This window comes from Saimiri boliviensis, chromosome 4, assembly GCF_048565385.1.
Source record: "Saimiri boliviensis isolate mSaiBol1 chromosome 4, mSaiBol1.pri, whole genome shotgun sequence".
Lineage (NCBI taxonomy): Eukaryota > Metazoa > Chordata > Mammalia > Primates > Cebidae > Saimiri > Saimiri boliviensis.
Window position 1 is genome coordinate 106,929,953 of NC_133452.1, and position 12,594 is coordinate 106,942,546.

Genomic DNA, 12,594 nt, shown 5'->3' on the forward strand with positions numbered 1-12,594 from the left:
TATATGAGGATTTCAACAATGCTCTTTGGTTGGTAACAGGAACCTTATTTTTCCTAAGGTTAAATCTCTGAATGTTAATTCATCTCCAATTTTACTATTGTGTTTAAAGACTGATAAGCAATTTTTTTTGGCTGCACAAAGTATAGTAAAACAGTTATAAAACAGCTATGAAGTCAAACATGGGTTTAAATATTGACTCCTCTACTTACTGATCTTGCTTAATGTATTTAATCTTCCTGAACCTTGTTCTATGATGTGAAAAATAAGAATACACAGTAACATTCCTTTGATACAGCTCATATGAAAATTAAAACTATGGTGTATTTAAGGTATTTAATAGAGCACTTTAAACAGAGCAAATTCTTAATAAATGATGGTCATTATCATAGTAAGACAAAAATTAAATTTATCTACCAAGAGATATTTGGAGAGATAATAGTACAAATAATGAATTTATCAGGAAAATGCCCTACTTCTATTGTAATCACAGATGTTTAATGCTGTTTTTATTAGAAAATAACTGTGCTTTTTATTGTTTTAATGAGATCAAAAGAAATGCCAAAAGATAACCATGTTAGATTCTTAAATTGCATAAATGATCTTTATGAAACAAAGGACAGAGAAGCAGAGAAACCTTGGATTTTAAACTGTTAACTATGTTTAGAAATATTTTTACATTTTCCTGGAAAGTGAAAAATATATATATAGTATTTATTTTTTGACATACCTGTTGAAATTCTGGTTACAATATAGTTTTGTTAGTAATCAAAACTGAGCAAAGTCCAAATACCGTAAATGAAACCCTCCTATCCAATCTCACGTAAGTCATACCATGTCCTTATAAAACAAGAAAAATGATGCTAAAGTCTGAAAAATGTGCAAGTCACAGAACTTGGGAATTTTTTTAAGCCATACAAGCTAATAATATATTAATTATTTTATAAATCAAATAATGTATAATTCTATGTCTTGAAAACAATCGGGTCAGTGTAATATTGTATGCATAATTTGAACAGTAAAAATTTAGTTATCTTATAAAGAGGTTTGCCATCAATGAATTATAATACCTACAAAGCTCATGTTGTAATAAATCTATGTGAGGTATATAAGCAAAGTGTTACTTATGTTGAATCCAATTTTTGAGCAAAATCAATACTACATTAGTTTTAAAATAGATACAGGCATTGCTAACTTTCCTTTACATAAGCAATGTTCATCAGTAGTAATGATTATTTTCAGCAGTAACCTTAAACTGTGATAATATAGTATTTCATGGCTTTTTATACTTTTAGATAGACTTGCTTAATAATTGTTTTACAGAAATAAATACTTTTGTATTACCTACATATATAAGTCTATTAAAAGAAGTTCATGATATAAGGCACCCTAGAGAAATGTTCTGACTTTTTAAAAGCATACCTGGGGCCAGGCTTTGTTGCTAATGCCCATAATCCAGTGCTTTGGAAGGCCAAAGCTAGCAGATCCTTTAAGATTGGGAGTTAGAGACCAGTATGGCCCACATGGCAAAACTCTGTCTCCACTAAAAATATAAAAAGTAACCGGGTGTGATGGCTCACACCTGTAATCCCAGCTACTGAGGAGACTGGGGCAGGAGAATCGCTTGAACCCAGAAGACAGAGGTTGCAGTCATCCAAGATCCTGCCACTGCACTCCAGCCTGGGTGACAGAGTGAGACCCCATCTCAAAAGGAAAAGAAAAAAAAATGTATACCTGGTACTGGTACGGGGTAATGTTAGAAGTGTGCATGTATTTAATAACAATTAATTATAATTTATTCATGACATTTATGAAAGGTATCTTTAATCAATGTTTTTAAATAGTTTATGTTAATATAAATGTAATATATTATTTATTTCCCTATAATCCAATAAGGCTATATCTCCACATTAGCCTAAATTAGAAAGGCTCTCTAGTAGATAGCATATTATACCAAACTGAGGTGATTTTTTTCTGTTTGTTGTTTTGAGACAGGGTCTCTCTCTGTCACCCAAGCTGGAGTGCTGTGGCAGGATCTCGGCTCACTGCAACCTCCACCTCCCAGGTTCAAGCAATTCTCATGCCTTAGCATCCTGAGTAGCTGGGACTACAGGTGCCCACCACCATGCCCAGCTAATTTTTTTTATTTTTAGTAGAAATAGGGTTTCACCATGTTGGCCAGGCTGGTCTCAAACTCCTGACCTCAGGTGATCCACAGCTTCAGCCTCCCAACATGCTGGGCTTACAGGCATGGTCCACAGTGCCTGGCCTAAGCTGAATATTTTTAAGATATATAATTCAATCAGCCTCAGACATTTGGATGTTTCATGCTCCTTTTTGGTTTGGTTATTGCTTAGCCTCATAATTTAATTTTTAATATTCTACTCCATGTTAAAGAAAAAAAGTTTAATTTTATTATGTATGATACTACAAGACTATAGTAATCAAAACAGCATTATACTGGTACCAAAACAGAGTTACAGACCAATGGAATAGAACAGAGGCCTCGGAGGCAATGCCACACATCTACAACCATCTCATCTTTGATAAGCCTCACAAAAACAAGCAATGGGGAAAGGAGTCCCTGTTTAATAAATGGTATTGGGAAAACTGGCTAGCCATGTGCAGAAAGCTGAAACTGGACCCCTTCCTGACACCTTACACTAAAATTATCTCCAGATGGATTAAAGACTTAAACATAAGACTTAACACCATAAAAACCTTAGAAGAAAATCTAGGCAAAACCATTCAGGACATAGGCACAGGCAAGGACTTCATGACGAAAACACCAAAAGCATTGGCAACAAAAGCCAAAATAGACAAATAGGATCTAATTAAACCCAGAACTTCTACACAGCAGAAGAAACAATCATTAGAGTGAACTGGCAACCAACAGAATCAGAAAAAAATTTTGCAAACTACCATCTGACAAAGGACTTATATCCAAAATCTACAAAGAACTAAAACAGATTTACAAGAAACCCATTCAAAAATGGGTAAAGGATACGAACACTTTTCAAAAGAAGACATATATGAGGCCAAAAAAAAAACATATGAAAAAATGCTCATTACCACTGGTCATTAGATAAATGCAAATCAAAACTACCATCATTAAAAATCTGGAGATAATTCATTCAACCATTGTGGAAGACAGTGTGGCACTTCCTCGAGGACCTAGAAATAGAAATTCCAATCCCATTACTGGGTATATATCTAAAGGATTATAAATCATTCTATTATAAGGACACATGAACATGTATGTTCATTGCAGCACCATTTACAATAGCAAAGACTTGGAACCAAACCAAATGCCCATCAATGACAAACTGGAAAGGAAAAATGTGGCATACATACACCATGGAATACTATGCAGCCATAAAAAACAATGAGTTCATGTCCTTTGTAGGGACATGAATGAATCTGGAAACCATCATTCTCAGCAAACTGACACAAGAACAGAAAATCAAACACCGCATGTTCTCACTCACAGGTGAGTGTTGAACAATGAGAACACATGGACATGGGAAGGGAAGCATCACACACTGAGGTGTGGTGGGAGGACTAGGGGAGGGATAGTGAGGTGCAGGGAGTTGGGGAGGGATAACATGAGGAGAAAGGCCAGATATAGGTGATGAGGATGGAGGCAGTGAACCACATTGCCGTGTATGTACCTATGCAACGATCCCGTATGTTCTTTACATGTACCCCAGAACCTGAAATGCAATTATAAATATATATATATAAACTATTAAGAAAAAAAGAATCTGGTTAATGAAATAGAGCTTAGAAAGTCAGAATGCCTGATCTCACTTACTTTAAGTGAAATACTTATATCCTTTGAGTATAAATTAATATATCCATAGATTAAATAAATTTTGCTCATTTTCAAGGACCAAAGAAAGTAAAGCAGATTAGTACAACTGCTCAATTGCAGTTAAAATCTCAAACTAAAATAAAAATATTTTAGATTACTCAAAATATATGCAGTTTTCTCATTATTTACTTTTCCCTAAAATGCTGTCTCATGAGATTCTTGGTCTGTTTTTACCATTTTCCCCTGGCTTCAAAGCTCTTTCATGGAATTCATTCCACGATATGATAAGGGACAGACAAAAGTTTGTCAATAGGATTATAAGACAGATTAAAGCCTCTGGATAGCATGTATCTGGTTTAACAGTGATAGAAGAAGAGAGAACCTGAATCCACACATCATTTACTTGTCCTATTCTTTTGTAATCCTTCCTTGTTTCTGGGTCTGAAAAGAGCAATGGTACAGAAACCTAAACAAGAAATAATTTTGAGACAGAACTCTGTGCATATGAAAAAAAAAAAAAAAAAACGCTGGCAGCAATTTTCCCCAGGCAATGAAAAAAGGCATTTTATCAAAAATAATCAGAAAGTTAGAATCTGGTATGTTTCGTCAGGGGAGGGAGCTACTCTAGTCATTCACCACAGTTCTTTGAGGAAAAGTAATTGTATTTTAGAGCAAATGTAATATATATTTGACTGAACAAGAGAGCAAAGCACAAAAGAAACCAATTATACCCCACGTTGTGAAATTATTTAAATTTTTTACTCTTAATCCTTGTTGGTTAAACTCTTGATTATCTGTTCAAAATATGTTATTACAAGTCTGGAAGAGATCCTGGGGTCATTAAATCCCTGTAGAATAACTTACTAGCTAAAAAGCCCTGTCTTTTTCTTCTAACAGATAATGTGTATGTTAGCGGGGAGAGGGGTATTAGAGGAGAATGAAAAGAATGCATCTTCATCTCAGATGCAATATTGGCCTATATGCTTCCATATATACTCCCTTCCACTATAGCATTTTCCTTATAATATTAAATAAGTGTTTGTGAATGAATAACTAAATGAAATTGGCAGAGCCTCTTTGATGTTCAGAGACCCACTGAAAGGAAAGCGGGGGGAGGTAAATTCTACTAGATACCTGGGATGCTCTGGAAACAAAAGACCCAATGAGACACTGGGCTTTGTCAGAAAACTTCCATGGGAGCTATCCAAGGTACTAACCAGCCTAAGATTAAACCAGGCACTCATTCCGATTAGTTTGTCCTTTGGAAGGGGGCGGGTGGTGGGGGGAAGCTGAGGAGAAGGAGCAGACAGAAGGGAGAAATGTAATTCTACCTACTATAAATTCAAATTCTGCCTTTGAATGTTATAAGTTGTGCATACCTGAAAAGTTATTTCGTCTCTCAATTTCAATTTCTTCAGCTAGAAATGAACGTAACAACTCTACCTAATAGTATCATAAGATGTGGTGAAGATTAAACTGACTCATGCATGTAAAGCCTTTAACATAGTACCCAGCACAGAATAGGCACTTCACAAACGTTAGCTTATTATTAATACATTAAGAATAGAATACAACAGGCACTAATGTCTATTTTCAGAACTGAAAGTCACATTTTGTCATGTCAGCTTCATAATTAATGCCTGTCTTTATTCTACAATTTTATACTCCACAGGGACAGAAAGCATTTCACTTCATTCATTACTTTCCCAGTGACTGATTCAAATGTTCTGGGAGTATATTGTGTTCTCTCAATACACAGTATATTATATATTCTCAATATACATTTCCAGTTTGCACTGGAAATTAATAAGTAAAGGAATAAAATAGAGTAGCCATGAAATAAAGAGAGCAGGATACATTGATACATTGGAAACACCATTGGAAAGAAGGAAAAATGGGCACAGTATTCCAGCTTAGGAAGAAATGGAACTAAAAACGTTACCAACAAAATGTTTCTACATTTGTTACTACTTGTTAGAAATCCTGTTTAGGTATTCCTGGAATATAAAATATTCTAAATACCTTCACTAATTTTCACAAAAAAAAATGTGTTAGCAATGAAGTTATTTTTCAGCTTTGCTTTAATGCTATCTGATCCTGTTAAGTTTCTCTATGTTTATGGACTATACCTCATCCACAGGCAGGACAGCATAAAACTAGTATAAAACTATTTATACTGTGGCATTTACACTCTTCTAATGGTTAGAGGTTCTATACAAACCTCCTACTGTAACCTATTTTGACCTCAGTGATGGTTATTCATAGTTATTCTGACCTCAGTAACCATCGTTCAGTACACTTCTTCCCATTCTTCATCTCATGTTCACAATGCTTCTGCAACTCAAATATTACTTGCCTTTATGGCCATCATTTTTTTTCTCTTGATATTCTTTTTAAGCCAATCTGAATAAACATGCCAAACAGTAAATCTTCTCTGGAAAAGACTACAACTTTGTGGACCCAGATAGAAGTTAAGTCTCTAATTCTGATCCAACATGAAATCAATGAAACTTTGGAAAATGTATGTCTGAAAGCAGCACAGTGTACAGGCAGGTTGACTTATAATCATTCCAACCTCACTAAATACCAAAGCAACAAAGCAAAGTTTGGTGAAAACTGAATTATCAAAGTCAATTTTTATGTATTTCCTGAGAGCCATCTGGGTTTTGTACAGTTAAACCAATTTCACTGTATTCAAAGTATCACATTTTAAGAACAATACATTTCATACTAAAAAGCTAAGTCCATTTTGTTCTAACCAAAAAGTTTCTTATTTCATGGAATGAGCCCCCCAAATGAAGCAATGAGAGGATAATTACTACAAAACCACACGTGCTATCTATAGAATAATCCTATATAATTGGAGTGATGAACAGGATGATCTGCTAGGTTTGTCACGTTACAGATTTTATGTTTGTGTAAGACTGCATAGGCTCCATAAATGTTTGTTTTTTCTCTTTAAATGCCACATCATTTATTCTTTCCTCCTCATGGTATGTCAGCCAAAAAATAGCTCATGAAGACTCCGATTACAAATAAATATACATACAGCCATATAATTGCATGTTGTTGAATCTGAAGTCTTGCAGAGACTATATACCTTCTTACTAATGACTGTGACAACTATGCATCATTAGAATCAAGGGGCCAGAGAACTCCCTTCATATGGCAAAATTGCACAGGTGTGGTGATTTGCTTTGAGGGCACAGAAATTTACATTCCTAGAGAAAGAAAATTTTAAGTTTTTAAAAGTTGATTGGACTGATTATAGGGACTAGTAGTAAAGGAGGCATGGATGCTCTAAGTTGTCATCAAAGCTGTTAAGAGTAACTTTTACACTGATTTATTCAAACCAAGACATAAAGACCAATGTTATCATAAGTCACATTTATATTCTGTGAATTGCCTCTGCTTCTCATGTAAATTTTAAAGAAAATAAATATAAAAATGAATGTACTATTTTATAGATTTCTTTAGGACTGTGTCCTACTTGCTAATGTCATGGTACTTTTAGGAAATGTAATCTGTTAATATCCTATGTAAGGACAAATGTTCTACTCTTTTCAGTAATGAAGACAGATAATTGGTTTCTAGAATATTAGGAATCCAAGTATTGAAGTAATGGCATAAGATAAGCTATATTAAAATTCCCCTTAAAGAAACAGGATGGCTTTCAGGTATAAAGAAAGATTTTATAGTAATAAAATTAATGGCATATGGGATTTTAAGAACTGTTTATCTCAAAATTTGGAAATAAACATAGAATAGAAACAAATATAGTCAGTAAAACAAAATGAAACATGCGTATCTAGCACTGTGAAGGGGTAACCAGTCAATTAAACTCAATTTCTTATACTGAGAGGTTTATGTCTCTTATGGGAATGATTAGTTTACTATAGCTTAATTTTTTTTAGTCATATGAATTAATCAAATGACTCTTGCTCCAATTTCATGCTGTCTGAACAATCTGATGTCTTGTATAGAGATTTCTGAACAGAGAAGATATGTAGAGCAGCCAGCATGAGTCTCTTAGTTCACAGTTATGCTGTAAATCCCTTAAGAATGGCCATTCCAAGGAAAGCAGCCACAGCAACATGGCCTTTCCTGACCTAGCTTCAGAAATCGAGCAGTTTCACGTCTACCGAATTCTATTGTTTATAAATGAGCCACTATGGTTAACACAGAATTCTGTCTTTAGTTCTCCCCATAGCACATATTTATATGCTCTTACTTAATTGCTTATTATCTACCTCCCTGAACTAAAACATAAGCTTCATGTGGGCAGGAATCCTGTCTTATTGTAGTTTATTCACTGATGTATCCTCCACACTCAATACTGTTCATAATAGGTGCTAATGAATGAATAAATGGTCATGTTTCCCTTAATAGGTATGAAACATATATTTATAAAACACAGTTACACTGAATTTTCAAGGATGGAAGTTTAATAGATAAAATTTGTGATTATTAAACTGTTTCATAGAATAATAGATGTATGATATGTTGCAGAAAACAGGGCTCACAGTCAAGTGTGTTTGGGAAACAGTGTATGCCACTTAACTCCCCATGTGCCACTACCAAAAAAAAAAATCTCTTGCACATTCAAGGCTCCTAGAAATCTTAACTTTAAAAAAAAAAAAGGTGAATTTTGTTCAGCTTTCTTTCCCCAACATATGACAAAACACTTCCATAAGAGAGAATTTATTTATCTTCCACGTAGCTAATTTTGTACACAATGCATTTTATTCCAACCTTCTCATCCTAGTTTATGAAGAGTTGATTTTTTTATATATAGGGGCTAAAATATAAGGGTTCCACTCTCTGGCAGTATCACAGCATCATGAAATGAGGACTCAGAATTCAAACAACTTGCTTGAGATGAAAATAAGTGTTACTGGAAAGCAGAGAAGCAAAGACTACTTCTCCTTACTTTTAGCAAAATGCTCTTTCCAACACTCTGGGCTTCTCAGATTCATAGATACAATCCACCTTGAATTCATCTTTGAGAGGTGGTTATTCTCTTCTTAAGAACCCTGTGAGAGATACAATTTGTAATATCCTTCAGCAGCCTGTCTCATTATTTATCAAGCAAACTCAGACTGCAGTAGGGTGGGATTCCATTACAGAGGAAAAGCATTTTCTTTGTCTCACCTAAAATGCTTCATTTAAAAATATAATTTATAATAAATTGACAAGTACAATTTCCACTTGTTCCTCGGCCAATAGGGTGGTGAAGCTTGGAGCAGTGTCTTCAGGATGCACTCAGTCCGTGGCTCCAGGCCCGTTTAATGACAGTCTGAATCCTCACACTGACAGGCCCCGCCCAGTGAGGCTGCCAAGCGTTTGTCATAGTCATGCACATTAGTCAGTCACAGGAATGGAATGTGAAATGGTCAAGCGTGGGGCAGACCCTAAGGCAAAAGTTTTTCAGCTCAAAAATGTTGAACATTTAAAATACAACCTCCCTATGTTCTACAGAAATAATAAAATATGTAATTAAATCATCAAATTCTGTTTCCATGTCCTCGAATATTTTAATCATGCCACTCATTTAGGGACACAGTTTTTTTATAAAAACATTTTTCTATAGGTAGACATTCATCCATCTACTCTATTATATTACATAATAAACAGAATCTTAGAAAGCTAGATATAAAAGATGTGAAAAAGAGCACAGGCTCTGGATTCCCACAGGTCCTGTTTGGATTCAATATCCACTTCATCAATTGCTGTATAACCTTCAGCAAGTTACTTAACAAAGCTAAGGTTCTCACATCTGACAAATGGGGACAGTTAGTAGAATTTCGGTGTACTTTATGAGAACTGAAGAAGAAAATGTATTTGAAAGTAGCTGGCACAGTGTCTGGAGTACAATAGGTTTTCAATAAATATTATTTCCTGTCTCCTATTTAAAATGAGAATTAGATTATAAGTTCACTGGGGAACTCAATAATTAAAAGCTTGAGCTTGATTTTCTTATAAACAAAATGCTGTTTATGTGAATCAATACCCATTTATGTCATCTTTCAGTATGGTCAACTTTTAAAATGGTGAATCATTTTCATTACGTTATATAAATACTCCTCTAGTATTTGTGGGCAAAAGCCTAAAAACCAAGTAGACCAATGTATAAATTTTATAAACTACATAATAGCCTGTTGTGTTCTTTATCTGCTCACTACAATTCCGGTATACTTCAAACCTAATATCAAGGGAATTAGATAGATAGATATAAAAATAGACAGACAGATAAATCAGACAAAGTAGGCACATAATTAAACCTTTATGCATACAAACTTTGGCAAAAAGTAAGCCAAAGAAAATAATGCACAGCAAGGACGAAATAGACCTGTGATATATCTGTGATAATAGAAAATCTTTGGAACTGGCTAACTGATGAAACTGTAAACTTCGGATGACACAGTAAAATTTTTCACCGATACATGACCCTGCATTTCACTCAAAGTATCCACAGAAATGTGTATATCAGTTTACCAAAAGATATACTAGAATATTTATAGGAACACTACAAAGAATAGCATCCATGCAGGAAACTACCGAAATTCTAACAGTTGGAGTGAAAAAATATAATATGCTTATATAATGGAACACTGCATACAATTAGTAATAAATAATTACCACTAAGGCAACATTGTGGAATCTCACAAGCATAATAATAAGCAAAATAAACCAGATACAAAAGAATATCTATATGATTCCTTTTATATAAAGTTCAAACACACAGATCTTATTTATTATCAGAAGAGCAGTTATTCCCTGGGAGTTAGTAACTAGAAGTGGCCGTTTGGGAAGCTGTAAAATTCTGTTTCTTTATCAGAGCATGTTCAGTTTGTGAACATTCATTGAGCTATATAATGAAGATGTGCCTCTTTCCTCACTGTATTTTTTATACTTTTAGGTTGGTGAATTTTAAATCATTATAACTAGGCTCAAACACATCTTTATTAATCAAAATAGGAACCATTATAATCAATAATTTTTGCCCGTAAGAAATCTGTGCTTCAGGCCGGGCGCGGTGGCTCAAGCCTGTAATCCCAGCACTTTGGGAGGCCGAGGCGGGTGGATCACGAGGTCAAGAGATCGAGACCATCCTGGTCAACATGGCGAAACCCCGTCTCTACCAAAAATACAAAAAAATCAGCTGGGCATGGTGGCGCGTGCCTGTAATCCCAGCTACTCAGGAGGCTGAGGCAAGAGAATTGCCTGAACCCAGGAGGCGGAGGTTGCGATGAGCCGAGATTGCGCCATTGCACTCCAGCCTGGGTAACAAGAGTGAAACTCCGTCTCAAAAAAAAAAAAAAGAAAGAAAGAAAGAAATCTGTGCTTCAGTGTTCAACAAACTCTTGGACAGCATTTTCTGCATCCTGCTAGTTGTGGAAGTGTTTTTCCTGCAAAAAGCTGTAAAGATGCCTGAAGAAGTGGTAGTCAGTTGGCTAGATGTCCGGTGAATATGTCAGATGAGGCAAAACTTCGTAGCCCATTTGTACAACTTTTGAAGCAGTGGTTGTGCAACATATGGTTGGGCACTGTCCTGGAGAATAAGTAGGCCCTTTCTGTTGACCAAGGCCAGCTGCAGGCACTGAGTTTTCAGTGCACCTCATGAATTTGCTGAGCATACCTCTCTGATGTAATGGTTTCATCTGGATTCAGAAAGCTGCAGTGGATCAGACCTTTGGCAAATTAACAATCATTGACCATGACCATTATTTCTGGTGCAAGTGTGACTTTGGGAAGTGCTCTGGAGTTTCTGCTAAATCCAGTCACTGACCTGGTCACTACCAAGTGTCACGTAAAATTCACTTTTCATCATTGTTTTTGCATAAAATGAAAAGACAACACTTCAAAATGATGATTTTTTAAAAAATTTTCCCCACCTTATGAGACACCCACTTATAGAGGTTTTTCACCCTTCCAGTTTGCTTCAAATACCAAAAGATGGTAGAATCATTGACACTGAGTTATTTGGCAATTTATCAGGTAGTTTTAAGAGGATCAGCTTTGATGACTGCTCTCAATTGGTCATCGCCAATTTCCTATGGCTGGCTACTACACTCCTCATCTTCAAGGCTTTCATCTCCTTTGCAAACTTCTTGAACCACTGCTGTACTATATGTTCATTAGCTGTTCCTGGACCAAATGCAAGTTGTCTCTGCTGCTTTACAACCCATTTTGATCTTGAAAAAGAAAATTGCTTGAATTTGCTTTGTGTCTAACATCATTTCCATAGTCTAAAGTAAATATAAAATAAAGAGCAAGTAGTAAGTCACTAGCAAAAATTAAGTCAGTAATAAGTGTGCATTAAAATGATGTATAACATAATCACATTTAAGAATGTATTCCAGTATCAAATAGCAAATTGCAACAATGCAAAAACTGCAATTACTTTTGCACCAACCTAGTTCCAAAAATTTTTCTTCACAAAATTAATGTTTTACAATATTTTTACTAAATTGAATAATTAGTTTTGGCATATCCAAATATTTAAAAATCTGCTTAACATCAAAGCAGACTCTACTATATAGCCCTTAAAACTTTAAATGAAAAAAGATTTAGCGTTTAAGATCATGTTGAAGAATAAAACAAAACGTACTTCAGACTGTCCTCAAACTATTCTAAAGTAAAAGATTAGTTCAGCCAATTAATCAAACCAATGAAAAGAACATTTTTAAAACCACTTGGTCGACTAAGTTGAAAATATTTATTCTAAGACCTCATGTGATTTCTTTATTGCCTTTTTATCACTAGTAACCAAAGACCCTCAA